Below are 26183 nucleotides of genomic sequence, written 5' to 3' on the forward strand. Positions count from 1 at the left end.
CTGTGTCTACGGATCAGTACCTGGAGCTCAGGCAGCGGATTTGGGAGGTGCTTTGGAGAGGAGCGGTCCAGGCTGCTGGTATGGACAAAGGCAAGTGCTACCCAACCCCAGGGGAACGGGCCAGGGACCATCGGAAGCTACGGATGCCATTCCTGGGAGAGCGACCCCAGGAGCAATGGTTGGCTGAGTTGGACAGGCTGGTCCAGCAGGAGATACAACTGGACAATAGATATCGGGCTCTGCAGTGGTACGCAGAGCAGGAATATTTAGGGGTGTCCACAGAGTGCTCTCCTGAGGGACTTGACTTTGGTGGGCCTGGATTGCTGTGGGAGAGCCTTACAGACCTTTTTGTGTTTGGCGATAGAGGAGAACCTACTCTGGAGGAGTTGCGGGAAGGCAGAGAGGCTATGTTTGGTCTCAGAGGGGTCTCAGAGCTTGAGCCAGATCTGCAATACCTGCTGATGAAAGAACTGCACCTGGAAAGGGCATACAGGCAACTGCTAGGATATGTTCGGCAGCATGCCCAAGAGTCATCAGTGGAAATTCCAGAGACTGGGGATCTGATAGACCTCTCAGCTGAGGAGGAACCAGCAGTAGACCTGGCAACAGGGCCAAACAGTACTGAACTCTGCCCAGCACTGGTAACGTCTCCTGAGTTCCACGGACAGGAGATGGTGAGCTCCGATCCCCAAACCCCAGTTCCAGAGGCTGGGGATTTGATTGATTTTTTTTCTGAGGAGGAACCAGCCGGGGAGCCGCCAGCTGAAGTGCTGACAACCGGACAGAGGGTCCAGGACCTCTGTCCCATGCCTGTGGTAGTTTCAGAGGCCCAGGGTGAGAAGGGAGAGGAGGTTGTTGTCCTCCCTTCCCCACAGTCAGCCAGAGTGGAGGAAACTGTTTTCCCTCCCAGGCCAGAATCTGTGCACCAGGGGGACAGTGACAGTGGAATTCCATCCCAGCAGCAGATCCAAAGTCTGGGAGGGGAGGAAGCCGGCCTCCCTCCCCTACAGTTAGCCGGAGCAGATGTGGGGTCCTCAGCAGAAGAGCTGGCAACAGGGCAGAGCGCCGCTGGCCTTTGCCTAGCAACTACAGCCACCACCTGGATACCCCAGGGATGCTGGGCAGTCGGCCCAGATCCCCCACAGAAGGATGAAGGAGGCCCAGCCACCCTGTCTTCTCCCCAGCGGCTGAGAGGATTCCCGGGAGAAGGACCAGTCCGTACTTCTCCCCAGCGGCGGGTATGTTCTACGGGAGAGGCAGAGGTTGGCTGGGTGAGTAACGCTTGGTGTGGGACAATTTGCATGGGGTACTGTGTGGGTGCCGGCACTGAGGGACTGGAGATGCAGAGTAACTTCAGAGTACATCCGTCTGGGATCTACTCCTGTGTTACTCTCCTGCCGAAAGGGGAGATATGTGACGGGAGTGACTTTTGGGGGTGGGGGGACCGCTTGGTCAGCTCATGTCCCCCTCATTATGTTTAAGGCACCCTGTGCCTGTTAAGGGTTACAGGGTGTGTATGTGAATGTCTGAGTTCTGTGTATAGTGTGTTGTCCATTGTCTGTTTACCATGTGCTACCCCCCATTGTGCTGTGTCTCCCTGTCCAGCCAACTATTATGGGATGTACTGTTTGTGTATTGGTGTGGGGGTTGGGCAATGTCCTTTGCCACATGGTTGCATCCCATTGTTCTGTGTCTGGTTGGATGGGGAGGGGTGATGAGGTGTTTCCTGTCCCTGGTTGTCTTTCCCCGCCCTCTGTATAAAACATGTTTTGTGTACAATAAAGTTAGTTGACTTCCTGTTTTAGTAAGAGCTGGTTGTCTGTCTATTTTCCTGAGGGATTCCGAGGGTGTGGTCCGTGGATGGTGTTCGGACAGGGGAAGCTGCAGTATAACGGAATATACCCAAGTGCGGTCGGGTACCGGTTCCGTTACAAACAGGTAGTCCTAGCACACAGCAACAGTGGGTAATCCGGGCCCCAGAGTATTCAACAGAGTATAGGGGGGCCCATAACAGGTAGTCCTAGCACACAGCAACAGCGGATAATCCGGGCCCCGGAGTATTAGGGAGAGTATCATGGGGCCCACAGCAGGTAGTCCTAGCACACAGCAACAGCAGATAATCCGGGCCCCAGAGTATTAGGCAGAGTATTGTGGGGCCCACAACAGGTAGTCCTAGCACACAGCAACAGCGGGTAATCCGGGCCCCAGAGTATTCGACAGAGTATAGGGGGGCCCATAACAGGTAGTCCTAGCACACAGCAGCAGCAAATAATCCGGGCCCCAGAGTATTAGGAAGAGTATAGGGGGGCCCACAACAGGTAGTCCTAGCACACAGCAGCAGCGGATAATCCGGGCCCCGGAGTATTAGGCAGAGTATAGGGGGGCCCACAACAGGCAGTCCTAGCACACAGCAGCAGCGGATAATCTGGGCCCCAGAGTATTAGACAGAGTATAGGGGGGCCCACAGTAAAGCAGTCCTAGCACACAGCAGCAGCGGATAATCCGGGCCCCAGAGTATTAGGCAGAGTATAGGGGGGGCCCACAGCAAAGCAGTCCTAGCACACAGCAGCAGCGGATAATCCGGGCCCCAGAGTATTAGGCAGAGTATAGGGGGGCCCACAACAAGTAGTCCTAGCACACAGCAGCAGCAGGTAATCCGGGCCCCAGAGTATTAGGCAGAGTATAGGGGGGCCCACAACAGGTAGTCTTAGCACACAGCACCAGCGGATAATCCGGGCCCCAGAGTATTAGGCAGAGTATAGGGGGGCCCACAGCAAAGCAGTCCTAGCACACAGCAGCAGCGGATAATCCGGGCCCCAGAGTATTAGGCAGAGTATTGTGGCCAAACTAAAAAATCCCAGCGCCAATCAAAGAAAGTGTACAATTATGCAGCTGTGCACCAGTGAAAACCACCAATAATGAATAACACAAAAAAAACAGCGCAAAAATTAAATAAAAAACAATCACAAATAAATAAATGTAAAAAATATATATATAATATTTCAAACATAAGTCCTTTTTCCCAATTCCCAAAAGGATTTTCAAGACAATGTTCCAAAATGTGCTTCCACCTGATCACCACGTGACACATCATATTGACCGCACTCACCAGATGGAGGGGAGTAATAAGCCTCATAGGATATAAGGGATCCTATAGCCCCTCAAGAGGAACTCAAATCTCCTTCTTCACCCTGCTTAGATACAGCAATCGACTCCACTCTACTTCTCCATGGAATCCTCAATCATGTGCAAGGAAAGAAAGGCTACATAGTGTAATCCTGCCACTCAATACCATAGAAATCCATAGAATAAGGACACTCACATGTTTCATACAATAACAGGCCTTGTTTAGTAGCCTCAAAGGTGTGCGTTCCAAATACCGGAAGTGATGTTGGAACGTCTTTTGCGGTTCAAGCGGCCATCTTAGAGGTGGAAAGCTGGTCATCCTCTACAGTGATTCTTAAAGCGTGAGATCCCTATATTTACAATTTGGAATCTTGTTCCTTTGAAGCCTTTGAGGCTACTAAACAAGGCCTGTTATTGTATGAAACATGTGAGTGTCCTTATTCTATGGATTTCTATGGTATTGAGTGGCAGGATTACACTATGTAGCCTTTCTTTCCTTGCACATGATTGAGGATTCCATGGAGAAGTAGAGTGGAGTCGATTGCTGTATCTAAGCAGGGTGAAGAAGGAGATTTGAGTTCCTCTTGAGGGGCTATAGGATCCCTTATATCCTATGAGGCTTATTACTCCCCTCCATCTGGTGAGTGCGGTCAATATGATGTGTCACGTGGTGATCAGGTGGAAGCACATTTTGGAACATTGTCTTGAAAATCCTTTTGGGAATTGGGAAAAAGGACTTATGTTTGAAATATTATATATATATTTTTTACATTTATTTATTTGTGATTGTTTTTTATTTAATTTTTGCGCTGTTTTTTTTGTGTTATTCATTATTGGTGGTTTTCACTGGTGCACAGCTGCATAATTGTACTCTTTCTTTGATTGGCACTGAGATTTTTTAGTTTGCCCACGATACTCTGCCTAATACTCTGGGGCCCGGATTATCCGCTGCTGCTGTGTGCTAGGACTGCTTTGCTGTGGGCCCCCCCTATACTCTGTCTAATACTCTGGGGCCCGGATTATCCGCTGGTGCTGTGTGCTAGGACTGCTTTACTGTGGGCCCCCCTATACTCTGCCTAATACTCTGGGGCCCGGATTATCCGCTGCTGCTGTGTGCTAGGACTGCTTTGCTGTGGGCCCCCCCTATACTCTGTCTAATACTCTGGGGCCCGGATTATCCGCTGCTGTGTGCTAGGACTGCTTGCTGTGGGCTCCACGATACTCTGCCTAATACTCTGGGGCCCGGATTATCCGCTGCTGCTGTTTGCTAGGACTGCTTGCTGTGGGCCCCACGATACTCTGCCTAATACTCTGGGGCCCAGATTATCCGCTGCTGCTGTGTGCTAGGACTGCTTTGCTGTGGGCCCCCCTATACTCTGTCTAATACTCTGGGGCCCGGATTATCTGCTGCTGCTGTGTGCCAGGACTGCCTGCTGTGGGCCCCATGATACTCTCCATAATACTCCGGGGCCCGGATTATCCGCTCTGCTGTGTGCTCGGACTACCTGCTGTGGGCCCCCCTATACTCTGCCTAATACTCCGGGGCCCGGATTATCTGCTGTTGCTGTGTGCTAGGACTGCCTGTTGTGGGCCCCCCTATACTCTAATTCTCTGGGGCCCGGATTACCCACTGTTGCTGTGTGCTGAGGAGGGTCGCCCCCCTGCTGTCGTCTGCTGTGAGCCAGGACATCCCTGCTGGACCCGTGAGTGTCTGCACCCGTTTTATTCCCCTATGGACTGTCCATGAACTCTCCCCCCTTTCTCTTCCCTGTTTGGATTACAAACTGCCAGTGACTCTGACTTTGCCCCCTGGGGCCGGATTACAATTGTTTTGGGCCCTCTCCCTGCTCTTCCCCTACACTGGGCACTGAGACGCTGCCTGCTGACCCCAATTGAGTGATTGTCATCTTTCAATAAAGCTTTGTGTGTTTATCATCTGCTCTGTGTGTTCTGTCCTGCCCCCCCCTCCCCGTCACAGGGGGTGTGTACTGTCCTGTCCTGGTATTTGGGGGTGTTTGTCCTGTCCTGGTATTTGGGGGTGTTTGTCCTGTCCTGCCTGCCCCCCATCACAGGGGGTGTGTACTGTCCTGTCCTGGTATTTGGGGGTGTTTGTCCTGTCCTGGTATTTGGGGGTGTTTGTACTATCCTGGTATTTGGGGGGGTTTGTACTGTCCTGGTATTTGGGGGGGTTTGTACTATCCTGGTATTTGGGGGTGTTTGTACTATCCTGGTATTTGGGGGTGTTTGTACTATCCTGGTATTTGGGGGTGTTTGTACCGTCCTGGTATTTGGGGGTGTTTGTACTGTCCTGGTATTTGGCAGTGTTTGTACAGTCCTGGTATTTGGGGGTGTTTGTACTGTCCTGGTATTTGGGGGTGTCCTGTCCTGGTATTTGGGGGTGTTTGTACCGTCCTGGTATTTGGGGGTGTTTGTTCTATCCTGGTATTTGGGGGTGTTTGTACTATCCTGGTATCGGGGGGGTTGTCTTGTCCTGGTATTTGGGGGTGTTTGTACTATCCTGGTATTTGGGGGTGTTTGTCCTGTCCAGGTATTTGGGGGTGTTTGTCCTGTCCTGGTATTTGGGGGTGTTTGTACTGCTCTGGTATTTGGGGGTGTTTGTCCTGTCCTGGTATTTGGGGGTGTTTGTCCTGTCCTGGTATTTGGGGGTGTTTGTCCTTTCCTTGTATTTGGGGGGGTTCTCCTGTCCTGGTATTTGGGGGTGTCCTGTCCTGGTATTTGGGGGTGTCCTGGTATTTGGGGGTGTCCTGTCCTGGTATTTGGGGGTGTCCTGGTATTTGGGGGTGTCTTGTCCTGGTATTTGGGGGTGTCCTGGTATTTGGGGGTGTCCTGGTATTGGGGGTGTCCTGGTATTTGGGGGTGTCCTGATATTCGGGGGTGTCCTGTCCTGGTATTTGGGGGTGCCCTGGTATTGGGGGTGTCCCGTCCTGGTATTTGGGGGTGTCCTGGTATTTGGGGTTGTCTTGTCCTGGTATTTGGGGGTGTCCTGGTATTTGGGGGTGTCCTGTCCTGGTATTGGGGGTGTCCTGGTATTGGGGGTGTCCTGGTATTTGGGTGTGTCCTGTCCTGGTATTTGGGGGTGTCCTGGTATTCGGGGGTGTCCTGTCCTGGTATTTGGGGGTGTCCTGGTATTGGGGTTGTCCTGTCCTGGTATTTGGGGGTGTCCTGGTATTTGGGGGTGTCCTGGTATTTGGGGGTGTCCTGTCCTGGTATTTGGGGTTGTCCTGGTATTTGGGGGTGTCCTGTCCTGGTATTTGGGGGTGTCCTGGTATTTGGGGGTGTTCTGTCCTGGTATTTGGGGGTGTCCTGGTATTTGGGGGTGTCCTATCCTGGTATTGGGGGTGTCCTGGTATTGGGGGTGTCCTGGTATTTGGGGGTGTCCTGGTATTGGAGGTATCCTGGTATTGGGGGTGTCCTGGTATTGGGGGTGTCCTGGTATCTTAGCCCCCCAGAAATGTGCTGTGCAGTGAGAAGTACAAGCTGTGTACACCCCATGATCTCCCCATAGTCTGCAGACGATATAACGGTCACACACAGCAATCAATATCCACTTATTGGGGTCCTTTTCCCATAAACATGGAGCGGGAGACATTTTGGTGAAATTTATAACTAACTTTGAGGTTACTTTATATATTTTATAGTCAAAAGTACAACAAATTTTTTTTCTTCAAAATTTTTGGTCTTTTTTTGTTTATGGCGTGAAAAATAAAAAGCGCGCAGGTGATGACATCCCACCGACAGAAAGCTCTATTTGTGTGAAGAAAGGACGGATATTTAGTTTGGGTGCAGCGTTGCACGACCGCGCAATTGTCAGTTACATAAAGAGGCGTGGCCATGAAGGGGTGTACATCCTGCGTAGGGGGAGGGGACCGCGCAATTGTCAGTTACATAAAGAGGCGTGGCCATGAAGGGGTGTACATCCTGCGTAGGGGGAGGGGATAAGGACACAAATTGGCGCTTTATTCTCATGGAGATCACATGGTTATTACTAGGAGGAGACGGAAACATTTGCTGGGTATTGGAGCTTTTGTGAGATGGATGGATTGGATGGCGACTGATTTGTATGGAGACATAATATAGAGCGGGAGGAATCCATGGTGTATTGTCACATGTATGAATGCAGGATTGGGGTGCTATCCGTGTATTAGGGGGACCAATGACACCTTGGCTAGTATTGTAGATGAATCTGGGGGCGTCGGGGGCAATCTTCTTATGTTTATGGCCCTTTAGGGCAGATGTGATTTCTATGTATTTTATGGGAGATTTTCTCTGTATATTGGGAGTTTCCATCTTGTTGTATCATGAATGTAGTATGGAAGATGAGTCCTATGTACTAGGAATGGTCATTGGAAGGACAGAATAGGAGCCACATGATTGGCTGGCCAACCCCGTGACAGTATAGACTAGTGGGTGACATTGATTGAGATCTGCCTGCTGTGTGTATACAATCACCCGGCTAATGTCTAATATCAGGGGACAAAATGTGCCAGCATTCATATCAGACTAAGGGAAAATGGCCACCAGAGGAGGGACAGGCGGGCTACAACAAAATGGAGGAGGGAGATCTAATCCACTGCAATGTGATAACTGTACGAATATTGTATTAGACTAAGGGAAAATGGCCGCCGGAGGAAGGACAGGCGGGCTACAACAAAATGGAGGGAGATCTAATCCACTGTAATGTGATAACTGTGCATACATTGACAATAGAAGTTTAGGAGCCGCCATCGTCTTTTGTTTTTCAGTTTTTTCCCCTGTTTTATGCTATTCAGCTATTTGTGGATCAGCACCATCTAGTGTCTGCTCTCCATGCTGCAGCCTCTGTATAAATCTGTCTGGAGTCACTTCCTGTCTGTGTCACTTCCTGTCCCGGGAACACTTTCCTCCTTTCAGCCATTTTAGATCGGCTTCCAGACGATCCTGTGATTGTCGGTCTCCATCCTGAACACACGGCCACCATAGGGCCAGCATGGGATCTTCTCCATGTCAGAGCACACGGGTAAGTCAGGTGGATCTCCTATTCCTGGTCCCGGCTCCTGTCCCTGCTATAGACAGATCAATATGCTGGTGTCTCTTGTTACTAAATGTAGATTGCCCCGCCCTGTGTCATTATACAAGGAGGGGGGGGGATTGTCCCGAGTGTATATTTGTTCAAATCAACTAGTCTACCTCCTGGTTTACTTCAGGACTGGTGTCGTCTAGTCTTGTATGGTCGGCTGTGGTGTCTGTGGTCGGTGTTCGGACGGGGAAGCGGTAGTCTAACGGAAGTACTCAAGCACAGTCTGGGTCGGTTCCGTTACATTGGTGGCAAGGTTGTGCTTCCTGGCTGTGAACACGTCCAAACCACTACCGGGATTCAAGATCAGGAAAGTAGATGTCGGTCACCCCAGTGGAGATGTGGACCTGGCATCAGAGTTCCCGGGGCTGCTGCGGATCGTTCTTGCAGAATACCCCAGGACTGTGTCTGCGGATGAGTACCTGGAGCTCAGACAGCGGATTCAGGTGGTGCTTTAGAGTGGAGCTCTCCAGGTTGCTGGTATGGACAAGGGCAAATGCTATCCAAGCACAGGGGAATGGGCCAGGGACCATCGGAAGTTACGGATGCCATTCCTGGGAGAGCGACCCCAGGAGCAATGGGTGACTGAATTGGACAGGCTGGTCCAGCAGGAGATAGAGCTGGACAACCGATATCGGTCTCTGTAATGGCATGAAAAGCAGAAATATTTAGGAGTGACAACAGAATGCTCTCTGGAGGGATAGGACTTTGGTGGTCCTGGATTGCTGTGGGAGAGCCTTACAAATCATTTTGTGTTTGGCAATGAAGGAGAACCTACCCTTGAGGACCTGCAAGAAGACAGAGAGGCTATGTTCGGTCTCACAGGAGTCTCAGAGCTTGAACCAGAACTAGAATACCTACTGATGAAAGAACAGGATCTGGAAAGGGCATACAGGCAACTGCTAAAACATGTTCAGCAGCATGCCCAAGAATCGGCAGTGGAAATTCCAGAGATTGCCGTCCCCAAACCTGAAGTGCTGACTAAAGGGCAGAGCTCTGCTAGCCTCTGCCCAGCACTGGTAACATCTTCTGGGTTCCACGGACAGGAGATGGCAAATGCCTATTCCCAGATACCAGTTCCAGAGACTGGGGATTTGATTGACTTTTCTGCGGAGGAGGAACCAGCCATCGCGCCTCCAGCAGAAGAGCTGTCATCAGGACATGGCGTGGTTGACCTCTGCCCACAACAATCAGCACCGCAGGAGCTACAGGAAGAGGATGCAATCGGCGCCTCACAACTGCATGAGCTGATGTCCATGGATGGGACTTTGGTCTCCACTGACACAACCCCAGAAAAGGGTCTGGCATTGGGACAGGAGGATGTCCGCCTTACTTTGTGAACACTGGGGGATGTCCATCAAGTCAGAGTGGATGAGAATACAGTCACCACCTGGATACCCCAGGGATGCTGGGCAGTCGGCCCAGATCCCCCACAGCATGATGCAGTTGGCCCAGCCACCCTGTCTTCTCTCCAGTGGCTGAGAGGACTTCAGGGAGAAGGACCAGTCCGTACTTCTCCCCAGCGGCGGGTATGTTCTACGAGAGAGGCAGAGGTTGGCTGAGTGAGTATTGCTATGTTTGGGACAATTTGTTTGGGGTACTGTGTCGGTGCTGGCATTGGGGGACTGGAAGTACAGACTAACTTCAGAGTCAACCTGTTTGGGGTCCCCTGCCAAAAGGGGAGATATGTGATGGGAGTCACTTTGGGTGGGGGGCCCATGGAACCCAGCTTACTTTGGAGAGGTGGGGAGACCCCTGTCTCAGCTCCCCATATCCCTCTTATGTGTAAGTCACCCTGTGCCTGTTAGGGGTGCAGGGTGAGATGTCCTGATATTGTGTAGACATGTCTAGGGGGGGTGGGAGGTTGTTCATTGTTTAATGCCGTGTGGTTGCATCTCATTGTTCTATTGTTTGTCTGGCTTGGGAGCAAACTATTATGGGATGTATGTGTTTGTGTGTATTGGTTGGTGGGGGGGGGGGGGGTCTTCAGCGGCCCTCCCTCCTGATGGGACTGTCTGCTGGTGTGAAGTTTGAATACCTTTTGTGTCTCCTGTTAATGTAGATTCAATACTGTATATATAATCCTCCTGCGCTCAATGGAGTCCCTCAAATACTAAGCGGCTAGCACTCAAACTGGTACCCAACAGTCAAAAGATCAATATCATGTGATAGGTTAGTGCAGCGCTACAAACATAAGAGCATCATAAAAAACATATAATAATAGACACAATATGAATGGCACACATCTCATAGTGCAATAAGGTGACCATGTGATGATAAAACAGAATAGATGTGAACATATGTGGCCCAAGCCCCACTCAGTAATGTGAGAAGTGAGTACTATATAGGTATGATAAGTGCGTACACAAAGTACATCACACGATATGATGGCGCTCAGCTGAAGACAGTTAGAACACAATGTAGGTGAGAACACAGTAAGCTTCAAGTGGAGTCACATCGCTGTATAAACGTTCATTAGGCTATAAGGTGGTGCTCAAGCTCAAAGCAGTAGAAAATGCAATAAAGGTGATCACACGATAAACGTCAAGTGATGGTGAGCGACTCTCCTCCTGTGGCTAAATTGCCCCCTCACCTCCACTCAGCAGCCCAAAGGGCCTGTACGGCTTTAAGATCACTCAGGATCTTGATCCAAAATTGCAGAAATCACCAGCAAGTCTCCCATGGACATCTCATGCGGTAAGGTAAGTAATCAGGGTACACTGGCTCCTGGTCTCAGCAGGATAAACCTCTCAACCGGGTGATAAAAGCACAGGAAGAATCTCTCAGAGCATATAAAGCCATACAATAGGTGCTTTTATTAAAAAAGTAAAGTTGTAAACTCACATGCTGTATAAGAAGCCACCATTCCATAGGGATGTATGGGTGTACTGCATGGGTTTCCTATTCACATTCAAGGTAGGCTAAGATGGCGGCCGTACCGGAAGTATGTCACCGCGGACCGGATGCTGCTTCACCACGTATCTATGCGTTGCGTCACCGTCATGTGACTTCGTCAGGATCGTGACGACCATCACTTGAAGTTTATCATGTGATCACCTTTATTGCATTTTCTTTGTGTACTCACTTCTCATACCTATATAGTACTCACTTCTCACATTACTGAGTGGGGCTTGGGCCACATATGTTCACATCTATTCTGTTTTATCATCACATGGTCACCTTATTGCACTATGAGATGTGTGCCATTCATATTGTGTCTATTATTATATGTTTTTTATTATGCTCTTATGTTTGTAGCGCTACACTAACCTATCACATAATAAATGTAGATTGCCCCGCCCAGGGTCATTATGCAGGGAGGGGGGACTGTCCGCGGTGTGTATATATCTTGTATCTGTGTTCAAATAAAGTAGTCTACCTCCTGGTTTACTTCAGGACTGGTGTCTAGTCTTGTATGGTCGGCTGTGGTGTCTGTGGTCGGTGTTCGGACGGGGAAGTGGTATTCTAACAGAAGTACTCAAGCGCAGTCTGGGTCGGTTGCATTACAGCTGTGTATGGGGGAGGGGCAAGAAGCTAAGGAAGATATATATGGGGGATGGGTGAGAAGCTAGGGAAGGGTGAGAAGTTAGGGAGGGATGTGTATGGGGGAGGGGTGAGAAGCTCAGAAGGGGTGAATGGGGGAGGGGGTGAGAAGCTGGGAAGGGATATATATATATGTGGGAGGGGTGAGAAGCTGGGAGGGATGTGTATGAGAGAGGTTTGAGAAGCTGGGGGGGATGTGTATAGGGGAGGGGTAAAAAGCTGGGGAGGGATGTGTATGGGGGAGGGGTGAGAAGCTGAGGAGGGATGTGTATGGCGGAGGGGTGAGAAGCTGAGGAGGGATGTGTATGGGGGAGGGGTGAGAAGCTGAGGAGGGTTGTGTATGGGGGAGGGGTGAGAAGCTGAGGAGGGTTGTGTATGGGGGAGGGGTGAGAAGCTGAGGAGGGTTGTGTATGGGGGAGGGGTGAGAAGCTGAGGAGGGTTGTGTATGGGGGAGGGGTGAGAAGCTGAGGAGGGTTGTGTATGGGGGAGGGGTGAGAAGCTGGAGAGGGATGTGTATGGGGGAGGGGTGAGAATCTCCCTACATCTCCCCCTCATTGCTATCATCTCCCTGCTACTGCTCTCATCACCTCCCCACAATGCCTCTTCCACTCCTCCTTCTCATTTTCCTCTCCTCCGTTCCCAAAATCCATTCACTATATCCCTCTGCTCCTCCCAAACAATTGTATATTGTGTCCTCACTGCTTCCCTCACCCCTCTACGGCACCCACCACCTCCTCCTATTACTCCACTCTCCCACTGACCCGAACACCTCCACTAGTAGTTTCTCACGCTCCTGCACATCCCGCTCCCATGCCACCTTTCTCACCCTTCTCCTCTTCCTAACCGTGGGGGACATCTCCCCGAATCCTGGCCCTCCACCACCTCCCTCACCCGCACAACACCCTCCAACCTCCACGTCCTGCCCCAACCCCCACAACTTAGTATCTGTCCCCCTGCTCCCTAAAATCTCCCCCCCCCCCCGTTTTCATGTGCACTCCTAAACGCCCGATTGGTGTGCAACAAGCTCACCGCCATCCACAACCTCTTTGTTTCCCGCTCCCTCAACCTCCTAGCGATCACAGAAACCTGGATCCAGGCCACTGACTCTACCTCCCCTGCTGCACTCTCCTACGGAGGTCTCACCTGGACCCACTCACCCAGGCCCAACGGTCGTAAAGGTGGTGGTTTTGGTCTTCTCCAGTCACCGCAGAGCACCTTCCGAGTCCTCCCAAACCCCCCTCCCTATCCTTCTCCTCCTTCGAGGCCCACTGCGTCCGACTATTCTCCCCAACCCCCCTGAAGATTGCTGTGATATACCGGCCTCCTGGATCCATACCCCGCTTCCTGGATGACTTTTCCTCCTGGCTACCCTTCTTCCTCTCCTCTGAGCTACCCACCATCATCCTTGGGGATTTCAACATCCCTGTCAACCTCGACAACCCGGCCACATCCCATCTCCTCCACTTAACCTCCTCCTTTGCACTTGCACAGTGCATACAATCCACCACCCACTCCAACGGTAATATCCTTGATCTCGTCTTCTCCAACCGCTGCGCTCCCCACAACCTCACTAACACCCCCTTCCCTCTGTCTGACCACAACCTGATCACCTTCTCTATCTCCTCGTCCTCCAACGCCTACCCCTCCAAATGTCACACTACTACCAGCCGTAACCTCCGCAACCTTAACCCTGCCCCCTCCACTCTGCAGCTGATCAACTCCATGACATCATCCTCCCCCTGTCCTGCCCCGACTTGGCTATGACTGCCTACAACAACGCGCTGTCAACAGCCCTTGACTCACTAGCGCCTTTAACCACAAGCAACGTCAGACCCCGACGGCTCCAGCCCTGGCACACTGATCACACCAAAACCCTCAAATGACTCAGTCGTGCCGTGGAGCGACTGTGGGGCAAAACCAAATCCCAACAAGCCTTCACCCGCTACAAATCTGCCTTCCACACCTACACCTCCTCCCTCCACGCAGCCAAACAAGCCTACTTCCTGATCCTCATCAAGGCCTTCTCCTCCAATCCTCGCCGACTCTTCTCCACCTTCAACTCTCTACTCTCGCCACCCCCACCTCCACCCAGCACCTCACTCACTGCCCTTGAGAATGCCAATCACTTCAAAAACAAGATTGACACAATTCGCATGGACATTGCCGCAACTCACACGCCCTCTCAACCCGTCCCCTCTCACACAGCTATCCCCTCATCACCCCTCTCTCTCGACATAACCCACAGGGACTTAGTCGCTGCTCAAACTCCCTCCAACCCCGTTCCCCCTCATCACCCCTCTCCCACGGCCCCACCACTGCTCTGACCCCCACTTCCACCCCACCCTACATTCCTCATACTGAAGCCCCCCTAACACTCCGCACCTTTGACCTTATTACCATCGAGGAAGCCTCCAAGATCCTCTCTGATGCCCCCCTCACCACCTGCCCCCTCGACCCTATCCCCTCACAACTCCTATGACCTCCCTCCCCCTCCATCCTACGCTCCCTCACCCACATCTTTAATCTCTCCCTCTCCTCCGGCACTTTCCCCTCCCCTCTGAAACATGCACACATCACCCCCATACTTAAAAAGCCCTCCCTTGACCCCAATGACCCGAACAACCTCAGACCCATCTCCCTGCTCCCATTTACATCTAAACTCCTCGAGCGCCTAGTATACACCCGCCTAAGCTCTCACCTCAACGACAACAACCTCCTCGATCCCCTACAGTCCGGCTTCCGTCCCCTACACTCCACCGAACCTGCCTTACTCAAACTCTCCAACGACCTGCTAACCTCCAAAGCTAATGGCCATTATTCAGTGCTCCTACTCCTTGACCTCTCTGCGGCCTTCGACACAGTCGACCACACCCTCCTCCTCAAAAAACTACACTCCCTCAGCCTCAGAGATTCTGCTCTCTCCTGGCTCTCATCCTACCTGTCACAACGCTCTTTCAGCATTACCTATAATGCTACCACCTCCCCCTCACTCCCCCTTTCTGTTGGGGTCCCTCAAGGCTCTGTCCTCAGGCTCCTTCTCTTCTCCATCTACACCTCCTCCCTTGGCCAACTCATACACTCTCACGGCTTCAACTACCACCTCTATGCCGACGACACACAAATCTATCTCTCAACCCCCCACCTCACCCCCTCGGTCTCCGCCTGAATCACAAGCCTACTGAGCGACATATCAGACTGGAAGTCGCTCCATTTCCTTAAACTGAACCTCTCCAAAACCGAGTTTCTTGTCTTCCCCCCCCCAGCCCGGACACCACCCCCCATTGACTTCTCTGTCACATCCAACAACGCCACCATCAATCCCGCCCCGCAGGCCAGAGTACTTGGTGTCATTCTGGACTCCAACCTATCCTTCCAGCCCCAAGTCCAATCTTTAACAAACTCGTGCAGACTCCACCTCCGCAACATCGCCAAAATCCGCACGTTCCTAACCCCAGAAACCACTAAACAGCTCATCCACTCCCTCATCATATCACAACTTGACTACTGCAACTCCCTCCTCACTGGCCTGCCTCACCACAGGCTATCCCCTCTTCAGTCGATCCTGAATACGGCTGCAAGACTCATCAACCTTACCAACCGCTCCATCTCCGCCACCCCCCTCTGCCAATCCCTCCACTGGCCTCCACCCCCCTCTGCCAATCTCTCCACTGGCCTCCACTCAGTGTCTGCCACCCCCCTCTGCCAATCCCTCCACTGGCTTCCGATTGCTCAACGGATCAAATTCAAAATCCTAACACTGACGTACAAAGCTGTCCACCATACTGCCCCGAACTACATCACTGACCTAATATCCAAGTACCGCCCATCACGCACACTCCGCTCCTCACAAGACCTCCTTCTCTCTAGTTCCCTAGTCTCCTCCTCCCATGCCCGCCTCCAGGACTTCTCCAGGGTGTCACCCATCCTCTGGAACTCCCTGCCGCAACCCATCAGATTATCACCTACTCTCCTCTCCTTTAGGCGCACCCTGAGAACCCATCTCTTCAGGGAAGCCTACCCCACCCCCTGCTAACCTGCCGACCTCCTCCACTCTTCCTACCACTCCATCCCCCACAGCTATCTCCTCCTGTGCGACCATCCCCTCCCTCCTAGATTGTAAGCTCGAAGGAGCAGGGCCCTCAATCCCCTCATGTTTTGCATTGTATTGGTATTGTTATGTCACATGTTCTGTCCCCCTTTCTAATGTACTGCGCTGAGCGAACCATTGGCCTTTATAAATACTGTATAATAATAATCTGGGGAGGGATGTGTATGGGGAAGGGGTGAGAAGCAGGGGAGGGGTGAGATGCTGAGGAGGGATGCGCATGGAGGAGGGGCGAGAATCTGGGGAAGGATGTGTATGGGGGAGGGGTGAGAAGCTGATGAGGGATGTGTATGGGGGAGGGGTGAGAAGCTGGGGAGGGATGTGTATGGGGGAGGGGTGAGAAGCAGAGGAGGGATGTGTATGGGGGAGGGGCGAGAAGCTGGGGAGGGATGTGTATGGGGGAGGGGCGAGAAGCTGGGGAGGGATGTGTATGGGGGAGGGGCGAGAAGCTGGGGAGGGATGTGTATGGGGGAGGGGTGAGAAGCTGAGGAGGGATGTGTATGGGGGAGGGGTGAGAAGCTGGGGAGGGATGTGTATGGGGGAGGGGTGAGAAGCTGAGGAGGGATGTGTATGGGGGAGGGGCGAGAAGCTGGGGAGGGATGTGTATGGGGGAGGGGCGAGAAGCTGGGGAGGGATGTGTATGGGGGAGGGGCGAGAAGCATGGGAGGGATGTGTATGGGGGAGGGGCGAGAAGCTGGGGAGGGATGTGTATGGGGGAGGGGTGAGAAGCTGGGGAGGGATGTGTATGGGGGAGGGGTGAGAAGCTGAGGAGGGATGTGTATGGGGGAGGGGTGAGAAGCTGGGGAGGGATGTGTATGGTATCTATACTCCCACTGTGAGAGTACCAGAAATGATACTATAGAGTATATAACATGTTTCACTCCCTACATTCACTCCCCCCTTGATACTATAGCACTGTTATCTCTTGCTGAAGTTAAAGTAGAGCTCCACCCAAAAGGGGAAGTGCTGCTTTAACTAGTTGATGACCGCAGGTAGCCAAATGACGTCTGCACTGTGGCTGGCCAGTCCTGGTAGGCCGTCCTATGATGTCCTCCCAGAACGCGCTCTCCTGCGTGCCCCCCGTGATCTCCGTGATTGCCGTGTCCTATGACACGCTGGTCATCAGGAAATGCAATTGCCGGGTCTTGACTGCACTTTCCTCACCCTGTCAGAGCATGAGGAAAGTACTGCTGGCAGTTGTCAGAGGAGGGATCGGCATCGATCATTGATGATCAGTGCCTTGAGGATCGGTGCCCAGCAAAGCCACCTACCAGTGCCGCCCACAAGTGCCCAGCAGTGTCACCCACCTTTGCCCAGCAGTGCCGCCAGTCAGTGCCCAGCAGTGCTGCCTATGAGTGCCGACTATCAGTACCCATCATCAGTGCTGCCTATGAGTGCCAGCTCATCAGTGTCACCTATCAGTGCCGCCTATCAGTGCAGCCTCATCAACGCACATCAGTGAAGTAGAACAATTACCTGTTTGCTAAATTTTATAATAGAAACAAACTTTTTTTTTTTTTTTCAAATTTTTTGAAAAATGTATTAATTAATCATAATGTATAAAGATATTATTTGTAGTGTACAAATTACAACCTGTATGTTACCTCTAAGGGTTGTACCCCTTCTGACTTACTGTTTGTCAAGACTCTAGAAGTAGCTCTATAGGTCCACAGTTTGGGGTTCCCTAGGGCGCGGGATCTATGCTCCAGTCTGCTTGTTCACCAGAGCCCCTGATGGTGGGGATGGACTTGGAGCAGGCTGAGACCAGGTCGCGGCCCCCAGGTATGTCCAGGAGACCGCTAGTGTCACATACTTTAGTAGTGAGCCTGACGTGAAGAGGCAGAGCAGACCAGAGCAGGATGCGGATGGATCCGTGCGGCAGGTAGCGGAGTCAGGCGGGCCGGGTTTTGTATCCAAGAAGGCAGAGAAGACCAGAGAAGTAGGCAGAAGGATAGTCGGGTCACAGGCCAGGTTCAGCAACAGGAGGTCAGAATGATCAGGAGCAGCCAGAAGAATATCCAGAGACAAGCCAGGGGTCAGGGCAGGAGAAGGTCAATGGTAGTCAGGAGAAGGCTAGGTTCGGCAACAGGAAACAACTCAGAGTCAGGAATCACAGGCAAAGGAATAAGACCATACGGCAATTTGGATCCTGCAGTGGCCAGTTTAAATAGCCCTCCCTGCGCCGAAAGGCGTGCCTTGGTCCTAGTGCCTGCCCGGTGCTGTCATTGGTGACAGGTGCGCCTGGGTCTTAGTGCCCGCCTGCCTGTATGTCTTATCGGGATGCTGCGCATGCACATATTCATGCGATCTTCCCTGACATTGCCCCCCCCTTATGGGCAGCCTCTGGATGCCCAATTGGCTCCTCTTTTGCGGGTGACTGCGAAAAAATTCCTGAACTAGGTCTGTGGCATGAACATTCTGAGCTGGTTCCCATGAGTTTTCCTCCGGACCATACCCCTTCCACTTAATAAGGTACTGTGTCTGACCCCTCCTTTTCCTACAGTCCACAACAGCCTTGACCTCAAATTCCTCTTCCCTGTCCACGTCTATGGACTCGGCGCGGCTTGACCTATGACTAGGAAATGGATCGGGTACGGCAGGTTTCAACAGTGACACGTGGAAAACTGGGTGTACTCTAATGGACTCCGGAAGTGCCAATTCATATGTGACTTTAATTCTGTGTCTTATCAAGAATGGGCCCACAAACCTTGGTGCCAACTTCCTCGAAGGGCACACCATCTTCAGATTAGTTGTAGCCAGCCAGACCTGGTCTCCCAGATGCAGAATCAGTTCTTCCCTTCTCTTTCTGTCGAAGACCCTCTTGTTGTCTTCCTGGGCTTTTGCGACCGCCTCTTGTAACAATTTATTGTTAGAGACAAAGAAATTTAGTATATTCTGAGCAGCAGGAACGGAAGTTTCTGGGACCAGGTCAGGTAAAAAGGTAGGGTGGAACCCATAGTTAGCAAAAAATGGTGATTGTTTAGTGGCAGAATGGCTAACATTGTTATATGTGAACTCTGCCAGAGGTAAGATTGCCACCCAGTAGTCTTGGAGGAAGGATGTGTAACATCTGATGTATTGTTCCAGGGTCTGATTGGTTCGTTCGGTTTGCCCGTTTGTTTGTGGGTGGTAGGCAGAGGAAAAGGATAACTTGATTTCCAGGGTTTCGCATAGCGCTTTCCAAAATCTCGAAGTAAATTGTACCCTTCGGTCCGAGACAATGTTCACAGGAACTCCATGGAGTCTTACGATTTCTTTAATGAAAATCCGAGCAGTCTCAGAAGCAGAGGGTGTATTCCTTAGTGGCAAAAATTGGGCCATTTTTGATAACCGGTCCACAACCACAAAAATAGCAGTATGTCCTTGGGAAGGCGGAAGTTCCACTATAAAGTCCATGGATATCATTTTCCAAGGCCTATCAGGCACTGGTAGAGGTTTAAGTAAACCCCAGGCCTTGTTTCGAGTGGTCTTGTTCCGATTGCAGATGGCACAAGTCCTTACATATGTTTTGCAATTCTTAGCCATATTCGGCCACCAGAATGAGCGTTGGGTCAATTCCAATGTCTTGGAAACCCCGAAGTGACCTGCTAACTGGTGATCATGGCAGTAACCCAGAACAAGAATTCGTGCCTCTTCGGGTACCAAAATTTGCTCCCCTTTCCATAAAAGCCCTTCCCTGTTCTGTACAGTGATTCCAGGTGGACTAGAGGCTCCTACTGAGGCCTGCTGCAATTGAGACAGAAGTTCAGACTTTAATAGCAAGAAATTCCCTGCTGGTAGAATGGTGTCCGGTTTTGCAGATTCTTTTGGATCCTCGAACATACGTGAAAGCGCATCTGGTTTAGTGTTTTTGGATCCTGGCCTGTAGGTGATGTGAATAATGAATCTGGAGAAAAACAGTTCTCATCTAGCCTGGCGTGGTTTGTGACGTTTAGCAGTCCTTAAATATTCTAAATTCTTGTGATCGCTATATATCAGAATTGGATGTATGGCCCCTTCCAGCAGGTATCTCCATTCCTCCAGTGCTGTCTTTATTGCCAAGAGTTCTCGGTCCCCAATGTCGTAGTTCCTTTCAGCTGAGGTAAGTTTCCTAGAGAAGAAGGCTACTGGATGCATTAGTTCCTTCAGGCCTTTCCTTCGTGAAAGAACTGCCTCTACTGCGTTTTCGGACGCATCTACTTCCAAGGTGTAAGGAAGAGAGGAGTCTGCATGGCTTAAGATGGGGGCTGCTGTGAATAATTTTGTCAGTGTCTCAAAAGCCGTTTGCGCCTCTGGGGTCCAATGGAAGTGGACTCCTAACTTGGTGAGGTGAGTGATAGGTGAAATGAGGCCCGAAAAGTTCTTAATTAATTTCCAGTAGAAATTTGCAAATCTGATGAACCATTGAATTCCTTTTTTGTCTGAGGGTACCGGCCATTCCAAAATTGCTGTGATCTTTTGGGGATCCATTGCAATTCCGGCAGTAGAGATGATCAGGCCCAGGAATGGAATGCTCTGTTGCTCAAAGTTGCATTTCTCTGCCTTAGCATATAGTCCATGCTGGCGAAGCCGTCCCAGAACACATCTCACATGGTCTCGGTGTACCTCCAGAGATGCGGAGAAAATCAGAATGTCATCCAGGTAGATGTAATATATAAATGATGTAGCGCTGTAATAACTCATGAGTATGGTTATAAACATATCACTCTACTGACATCCAAAAGATAGCAATTGTGACATATATAAGTGATGCGTGCAATATAGAATACACTTATATATATCCAAGTGATCATAAACAAGTGATCATATCATCATTGTCACACAGTGCTTCCCTATACAGGGTTATGCATCATCAGATAAGTGACTTACAGTTGCAAGAAAAAGTATGTGAACCCCTTGGGATTACGTGGAGTTTTGCATGAATTGGGCATAACATGTGCTCTGAACGTCATCTAAGTCACAACAATAGAAGAACACAGTCTGCTGAACATAATACTACACAAACATTAGATGTTGCCATGGTTTAATTGCACATAACATGTAAACATTCACAGTGCAGGGAGGAAAAAGTATGTGAACCTTTGGACTTAATAACTGGTTGACCCTCCTTTGGCAGCAATAACCTCAACCAAACGTTTCCTGTAGTTGCAGATCAGACCTGCACAACGATCTGGATATATGTCACAATTGCTATCTTTTGGATGTCAGTAGAGTGATATGTTTATAACCATACTCATGAGTTATTACAGCGCTACATCATTTATATATTAGATTTATTAGTTCTATCTTAAGGTGAGATTTGGATGTGAGCGGCTGTTCCTTTTACTCATCCTAGGAGACATAGAAGCGCAGGAGGATTTACATATATCATCCAGGTAGATGACAACAAAAACATCCAGGTAATCTCTGAAAATGTCATTAATGAAATGTTGGAAAGTAGCAGGCACGTTGCATAACCCAAATGGCATGACCAGGTATTCAAAGTGGCCGAAACGGGTGCGGAAGGCCGTTTTCCATTCGTCCCCTTCCCGTATGCGGACCAGGTTTTATGTCCCTCTCAAATCCAACTTGGTGAAGATAGCGGCAGTCTTGAGTCTTTGGAATAGTTCAGGAACCAAGGGAAGGGGATACCGGTTCTTAACGGTAATCTTATTTAGTTTCCGATAATCCACGCAGGGCAGCAAAGACTTGTCCTTTTTTTCTACGAAGAATATTCCAGCTCCAGCTGGTGAAGTGGAGGGCCAAATGAACCCTTTCTGAAGATTCTCCTCGATATATTCCTTTAGAACTCCTAGTTCCCATTCAGATAAGGGGAAGATCTGCCCAATGGAGATTTCAGACCCGGGAAGCAAATCGATCGGACAGTCATAGGATCGATAAGGAGGAAGTGTATCTGCTCCCCGTTTACTGCATACATCAAGATAGTCATGGTAAGCTGGAGGAATTGTTTGAGAGAGTTCCGTATCAGAGTCCATGCACAGTAGGGTAGGTGGACCTGAGGATACCTTGGCCAAACAATGTTCCTGGCAGTAAGAAGAGGGAAATTGGATCGAGCCCGACTTCCAGTTAATTTGAGGTTCGTGTGCCCGTAGCCAAGGAAGGCCCAGTATGAGAGGAAACAGTGGGGCGGTGATAGCATCTAGAAGTAAAAATTCCTGATGATGGTTGGTTACTGTAGTATGGATTGGTGGGGTCTCTTTGTCTACCAGTCCGGATTTAATACGGCTTCCATCAGCAAGAAAAATGTTTAACCCGTGTTCTTTTGGCAGTAATGGGATATGTTGTTGGGCGGCAAAGTTTAAATCTATGAAGCAGCTGCAGGCCCACGAGTCAATAATTGCCGTCACCTACACAGTTCTTCCGGGATGCTGGAAGGAAATGGGAACAGCCAGGTGAGTTGAACTATTTGAACATGATGGAGGAGCAGCTGAAGAAACAAAGATGCACTTACGCAATTTAGCTGAGCAGGAATGCACATAATGGCCTGGTTCTCCACAGTATAAACAGAGGTTGTGGACCCGACATCTTTGGCATTCCTCGGTAGTTAGTGAAGGATGTATTAGCCCGAGTTGCATAGGTTCCGGGGCATCCGTATCCTCAGAATCCCGGGTTCTAGCAGGGGGATTGTGCTGGGCTGGAAACTTGGGTAGCACCCAGGTAGGCCTCAGAGCTTGGTTGGATCTTTCCAACCTGCGTTCACGTAGCTGACGGTCAATCTGGATGGCTAACGCAATCAGATCTTCCAAGGAACCAGGTATGCCTACCTGAGCTAGCTCGTCCTTGAGGGGTTCGGCCAGGCCCAGGTGGAACTGATGTCGTAGGGCTGCATCGTTCCAGTTTGTGTCACCACTCCATCGTCTAAAGTCTGAGACATAGTCCTCTGCTGCTTGGCAACCCTGTTGAAGCGCATGTAATGCTGTTTCAGCTGTAGTTGTCCGCTGTGGAACGTCGTATAGCTGGGCCATGGCATTGAAAAATGTAGTCATGGTGTTTAGGTGTGGATGGTGACTCTTGAGCAGGCAGTGGGCCCAACCCTGAGGTTCTCCCTGCAGCAAGGAGATGATGAACCCCACCTTAACAGTCTCTGTGGAGAAAGTTTGTGCTTGCAGGTCAAAATACAGCTGACATGCATTTCTGAATGCCCTGAATTTACTTTGATCCCCATTAAATCATTCTGGAGTAGGCACACAAGGTTAAGGTGAAGGTAACTGGACCACCGTACTAATACGGGTTTCTGAGGAATCACTAGCCGAGGGAGAAGTAGCCGGATCTGTTGGTACAGAAGCGGGTGTAGCCAAGGTTTGGATACGTTCTTCCAAATGTGCATATCCATCCTGTAAGATCTTAACAGCCTGGGTAAGTGCGGTCAAATGATGACATATCTCATCCAGGGGAGAAGGTCCTCTTCCAGGCTCAGACATGGCCGTATGGTACTGTCACGACTCTAGCGGTAGCTCTATAGGTCCACAGTTTGGGGTTCCCTAGGGTGCGGGGTCTAAGCCCCTGTCTGCTTGTTCACCAGAGCCCCTGATGATGGGGATGGACTTGGAGCAGGCTGAGACCAGGTTGTGGCCCCAAGGTATGCCCAGCTGCGGTAGAGGAGACTTCTAGTGTCACGTAATTTAGTAGTGAGCCTGATGTGAAAAGGCAGAGCAGATCAGAGCAGGATGCAGATGGATCCATGTGGCAGGTAGCGGAGTCAGGCGGGCCGGGTTTGGTGTCCGAAAAGGCAGAGCAGACCAGAGCAGCAGGCAGAAGCATAGTCAGGTCACAGGCCAGGTTCAGCAACAGGAGGTCAGAATGACCAGGAGCAGGCAGAAGAATATCCAGAGACAAGCCAGGGGTCAGGGCAGGAGAAGGTCAATGGTAGTCAGGAGTAGGCTAGGTTCGGCAACAGGAAACAACTGAGAGTCAGGAATCACAGGCAAAGGAATAAGACCATACGGCAATTTGGATCCTGCAGTAGCCCGTTTAAATAGCCCGCCCGGCACCGATAGGCACGCCTGGGTCCTAGTGCCTGCCCAGTGCCGTCATTGGTGACAGGTGCCCCTGGGTCCTAGTGCCCGCCTTCCTGTATGCCTTGTCAGGATCCTGCTCATGCGCAATTCCTGTGCCGCGGTGATCTTCCCTGACACTGTTGAGTCCTGCAATCAACTTTATGAGCTCCTTGTAAAACTATTATCTCTTTCCAATAACATCTATGAACAAGAGAAGATATGGACCCCACAATTCCTCTATATACTCCAAAATTCTCCCATGTGGACACCTCGTAAGTGGTTCTCCAGTATAGACTCCCAGTTTGGGGAACTCATTTAGAAGAAGCCGTCAGCTAGAATCAAACTCACTACTCTACAGTATGGTGAAGACCAAGGAGGCCTAGCAATACCAAATGTTAGACTTTATATTATAGCTGCCCGACTTCAGCATCTTACCAGGTGGGACTTAGTAGACACATTAGATCCCATCCATCGATTGCTACTTCCATCAGATACAGATTTCACATCACTCTCACACTTGTTAATGGGCTTCAGATGGCACCAGTGGGAAAGGCATGATCTTTCATATATATATTCCAGTCTTTTGACTCTTACTGAAGACTTATAGAAAGAAATGAAAACAGTCAGAGGAAATAAGAGAAAGTGGTGGGAGATGATTTTGACCTCCATACCTCTCATCTCTCTGTCCTCTTCACAGAAACTCAGTCATTTCTTTTGCATAGATCATTCAGGACCCCAGCTCAATTGTTCAGCTAGGATAGGAGGGATTTCCCCTTTGACCCCACTTGTAGCGGTGATGTCAGGGATTTGATACGTGTTCTGGAGATATTCAAAAAGTGGAATGATATGACCAGTATTATAATGTTGGTATTTAATATTCCTCAGGTGTTCCTCTTGGTGTCAATAGAGGAGGAATTATTTACACCTCCTCCTATTACAAGTCATAGAGCAATAGTGAGGCTGCTGTTTATTGACCATAAAAAATATTACGATCTTGGCTATCATCTCAAACTCCCAGCAGACAACAGTGAATTGAGCAGGTGAACTCCACATTAACATGTGAAAAACAAACTTACCAACATTGTAATTCCCCCAGGAGATGTATGTCTGGCAGAACTGGCTGGATACTCCTTGCTCACTCCTGGTTAGTTCTTCATAGGCTTTTAAAATCTTATCTCTTTTAGCCCCATAGAAGGAGAACGGCCAGTTGTATCCTACTGAATGGTGACTACATGGGGGGCCCATACTTGGGGTATGATCCTGTAGACACAGGCCTCATTGATCGGTGTCAGCTATCTATGTATGTACTGGGGGGAGTTACTTGCCGTGTACAGCTGAATTGTTCTAGGTTGTTTCTTCTTTTCTCTGTTCATTTGTTTATAAAAGGTAAAAGTGACACCATAGACAAAGCAAGTTATTGTTCTGTATGATCTGTAACAGTGCCACAACTGCCTATACGTGAGAATGTATGACTCCATTGTCTGGGCTGAATGTTGGGAATACTGTGCGCACTTAGAAACTTTATTAATAAAATCTATTTGATTAAAAAAAATACTGTAGATAATGCTGTACATATTCTTTCTATTCATAAGATATGTTTAGTAATGAACATTAAAAATAGAAAGCAACTTTATGTAGCCCTTTATATAGAATTCTTTTTTCTTTCTGAACAGGTACATTGATGAACCAGGTTTTTGGGACATTTTGGTCTTCATGAATACAGCTGAGTCACATGGAAAATAAAACACATGGATGTCTTAATTGACTGAAAGTCTTTACTGCAGTTCACTGGAGGATTCACACGGGATACAAGTCATATCTGTGTTCTAAAAGTCATGGTTTGGATCCTCTTCCACTTTGATCCAGCAGGAGAAAAGTAATTTCAGTGTTCTGAATGTGATAAAGCTTTTACAGTGAAGTCACATCTTATCACACACCAGAGGATTCACACTGGACAGAAGTCATATCAGTGTTCTGAATGTGATAAAGCTTTTACACAGAAGTCAGATCTTATCAGACACCAGAGGATTCACACTGGAGAGAAGCCATATCAGTGTTCTGAATGTGATAAAGCTTTTACACAGAAGTCAGATCTTATCACACACCAGAGGATTCACACTGGAGAGAAGTCATGTCAGTGTTCTGAATGTAATAAAGCTTTAACACAGAAGTCAGATCTTATCAGACACCAGAGGATTCACACTGGAGAGAAGCCATATCAGTGTTCTGAATGTGATAAAGCTTTTACACAGAAGTCAGATCTTATCACACACCAGAGGAGTCACACTGGAGAGAAGCCATTTTAATGCTCTCAATGTGACAAAACTTTTTCAGTTAATGCCGGTCTAATCTATCATTG

The 26183-nt window shown here is 49.8% G+C and overlaps 2 protein-coding genes across 3 annotated transcripts in view; one reads left to right on the top strand and one right to left on the bottom strand.

The window, feature by feature from the left end:
• Window positions 1-26183, bottom strand: part of LOC149449065 (uncharacterized) — a 74054-nt gene that overhangs the window by 30917 nt on the left and 16954 nt on the right. The gene's annotated exons all lie outside the window — the stretch shown is intronic.
• The window catches only part of LOC149449066 (endogenous murine leukemia virus Env polyprotein from Emv-2 locus-like), a 190881-nt gene continuing 174255 nt past the window's right edge, over window positions 9558-26183 (top strand). For both annotated transcript variants that reach the window (XM_089693854.1, XM_089693853.1), the window contains exon 1: window positions 9558-9762. The gene's annotated coding sequence lies outside the window, so the exon portion shown is untranslated. The remainder of the gene's footprint in view (window positions 9763-26183) is intronic.

This window comes from Staurois parvus, unplaced genomic scaffold (genome assembly GCF_062004578.1).
Source record: "Staurois parvus isolate SC_StPar_1 unplaced genomic scaffold, SC_StPar_1.0 ptg000638l, whole genome shotgun sequence".
Taxonomy (NCBI): Eukaryota; Metazoa; Chordata; class Amphibia; order Anura; family Ranidae; genus Staurois; species Staurois parvus.